The sequence below is a fragment of the Lepidothrix coronata genome, unplaced genomic scaffold (genome assembly GCF_001604755.1).
Source record: "Lepidothrix coronata isolate B3197 unplaced genomic scaffold, Lepidothrix_coronata-1.0 Scaffold42, whole genome shotgun sequence".
Classification (NCBI taxonomy): Eukaryota; Metazoa; Chordata; class Aves; order Passeriformes; family Pipridae; genus Lepidothrix; species Lepidothrix coronata.
This window is the reverse complement of record NW_016690222.1, coordinates 383337-386594: the sequence shown is the minus strand read 5'-3', so window position 1 is coordinate 386594 and position 3258 is coordinate 383337.

Here is a 3258-nt window from a genome sequence, read left to right as displayed (position 1 = left end):
AGCCATCTCTCTGCAGTGCCACGTAGTTCCCACCATGTAAGCACATGGAGCTCAGCTGCTTAAACCAGGGTTTTATTTCCACCATAGGGACCAAATGTTCTAATTATCTCCAAAAGCCATGATATTTTTAAGCATTTAGACTTTAATTACTTGTCCAGGGCTAGGAAGGATGAAATGCCCCTCTGCAGACAACAAGTGCATGGAAGTCTTAATTTGTGTGGGACTTAAAATTGTCATCAGATTTCAAGTTGAATTTCACTTGCAGGATAGTTGCAGAGCTAAGAAAACATACCCCGATTTCCCTGTTCTCCCGTCTGCCAGACAGACCAACCTATCCGTGCCATATTTCTGTTTAAGTAATTGTGGAGGCCCCAGACTCATTTAATGACTGATTTAATAAGTTTGAGACATTGTTCTTGGACAGGCGTGAGTGTGACAGCAAGCCTGTTAATCAGCCAGATAGGCCAAAAAAAAGGTGCCGAAGGCATAAAAGATTAAAAGCTGTCCCTCAATACGCCTACTTTCCTCCAGACCTCCAGTGATCATTGCAGTCAGAATCCCTCAAAATCATAGAGGGGTACAATATCTATGCGTAAATAGTTTGGTTAACCTTTGAAATCAAAGAGCCGGTCCATTCATCCCTCAAGTCACTGAGGATAATGAAGGGAATCAAAGAGAAAACAGCATGAGGTATTATAGATGAGAGGATAGTTTGCATCCCAGAGCTATTTTGTTACAGTGATTATCATGCAGTAGGCTTCAGAAATGACAAGCTGCTCACTGAATCCCACAGAAACTGCAAGACTGAAATCTCTGAAGATATCCAGGGGCTGAAGGATAAAAAATAAGTCAGGGCAAGCTGACTTATGTATAAAACAACTGCCTCAGTAGGATAACAATATTCTAAGCCTATAACACCTGAGAGCCTGGAAGACAACAAAGTGGTTCTCACTTCACGCATCAGTCAGCCAGCCTCCTAGCTAATAAATCCTTGACAAATGCATACCCCAGGCATTTGGCAAATATCTGCAAATCATGGTTTATGAGGTAGGACAGCCCCTTCACAATGTTCTTTTCAACACAAGCCCACAACAGCTGGGACTGGAAACTGATAGTGCAAGTCATCTAAACATGATCATAACCTGTGAAATCTCGGTAAGGGAGTTGGATCTGTGGAGGCTGATGGGCTAAAATGACAGCAGTCAGGTGACATGACAGCTCTTCCAATCTCTGCTACAAGTATGTGCAGCTTCTCCACCCTCAGCTGAGTACTTTGGAAAGACAAAAGCCTCTTCAAGGCTGACAGCAGGAAGCCTTACTCAACAATACTAAGCAGAAGTAAGTGATCTAATGTCGGGTAACCGCTGGGATGCATCATGCTTGTTTATAGAGATTGTAATTACAAGGTAACTGCTGTGCTCTTAGCTCTTGCTAATTTTGTTTTGGCTCATCTCCTGTGATTTATGTGCAGATGGGTCTCTAACGCAAACAATTGTGTGAGTTATAGAAAAAACTTAAGTGAACAGCCTCTTCTCTGGTAGATGAGGCTGTACTCAGAAAAGTATTTCTTATAGCTAGCACCCTGGTATGCTTCAGCTTGCTTAAGAATTTTATGACACCACCTTAAAATTCTTATCAAATGGGGTAATTTTTGCCTTTTTTTTAATAGAAGATTACTGAAATACCAGTCTTTCAGACTGAGCATTGTGTATGAATGTCAGTGCTGTGATTTTCATGCTGAGTATATTGATAGATTTTGTACCACCAATCTGTGAGCATGGCTGGGCTTGGCTGCCCTTGAGGTCCATCTAATCCTTGTCCAGTCTTTGATGCTCCAGGGTACTTTGGGGTAAGGAATACTGAAAATCACAGCACACAAACATAAAATACTCTGCCCATCTCCCACGTCAGCTCTCACTTAGCCTGTATACTAAAGCTCTTACTCTTCAAAGCACAAGAAATTTAAATCCCTTCTAAAACAAATTATTTGTATCAACTCTGGGTGATCTAGAGCAACTTTGTGGAGCAGGGAATACTTACAAGGATGGGAGGCATGCAGTGACCCTTGTGAAGGAAGCTGCCTTGGCAGCAAGACAATCTGAATTTAGAATAAGTACAACATTCCTCATCATCGATTGCTCCATTCCTAGGACAGTGACTTGCAAAGTCCTGACAATTTTCCTTTGCATCATCGGTACCATCACCAGGCATCAATAACACTGCTAGCAGCATCATTAACCTTCTACAGCCTTGGCTTAATGGTGCTTAGAGCCAGATCCAGAACATGGCTGACTGAAGCACCACCACACCAGAATAGAGGTGCCCAAATTCAAGAACCTGTTCCTTCCCCACTGTAAAAGAAAAGCACATGATGCTGTAGATACCTGGCCTGTCCCCATTTGTGGAACTTGATTTGCAGTGTACTGACGTGCTGAGTGGGCACTGCAATCCTGCCACCACTTTCTTCCTTCCGATGGGCAGCAGCTGGGGCCAGCAGCATAGCCCAGCACTCTCCAGCCACTGAGAGTGCAGAACAGGGACACAGCTGGAGGCCTGTGCCACCTCTATTTCAGCCTGCAGAGGTAGCTTTGTCTATCAGCTTGGCAACAGCAACCAGTTGCTGCCCTCAGAGCAGGAGTGATGGGGAGAAGTCCCCCATGCTTCTCCCATCTCCTGTTGCAGCTGGCAGTGGCAGATGAGGTGGCTGCTGGTAGGGAGAGACAGATGTGCCCTTAAGCACAATATACATGCATGTGGGTAGCTACCTAATGAAACTCAGTAGAAGCTGAATTTTCCAGTTGTTTCCCCCCCACCTTAACTTGGCTGAAGCTCCTGTGCAGCTGAGAAAGGCTCAGTGAGGCCATGAGGACAGAGAGAACAGAGAAAAGAACCTGCCCAAGCTCCAGCAAGAGGAGCTGTCCTTGGAATCCTCTAATCTACATGCCAAGGGATGCTTAATATTTTGCATGAGAGAGCAGATGGACAAAGGGTATAAACAAGCTAAGTCCTATTGTGGAGTTGACTAGTGTTTTAAACCACCAAGACTGCACGAACAACCTTTCTGCTGAAATTTAGTCAATTTATTTAATGATGCAGAAAAGAATATAGGCCCCATCACCCCCAGGCTGTGTTGAATTTTCAAGTCTGACAACATTATTTAAGGAAGTGAATGACACTTTTCAGAACTGAAGTGATTTTTAAGGCTCCCAACATAACTTTGTTTACTTCTTGTATTTAAGGCTTGTAACTGGCTGTGAG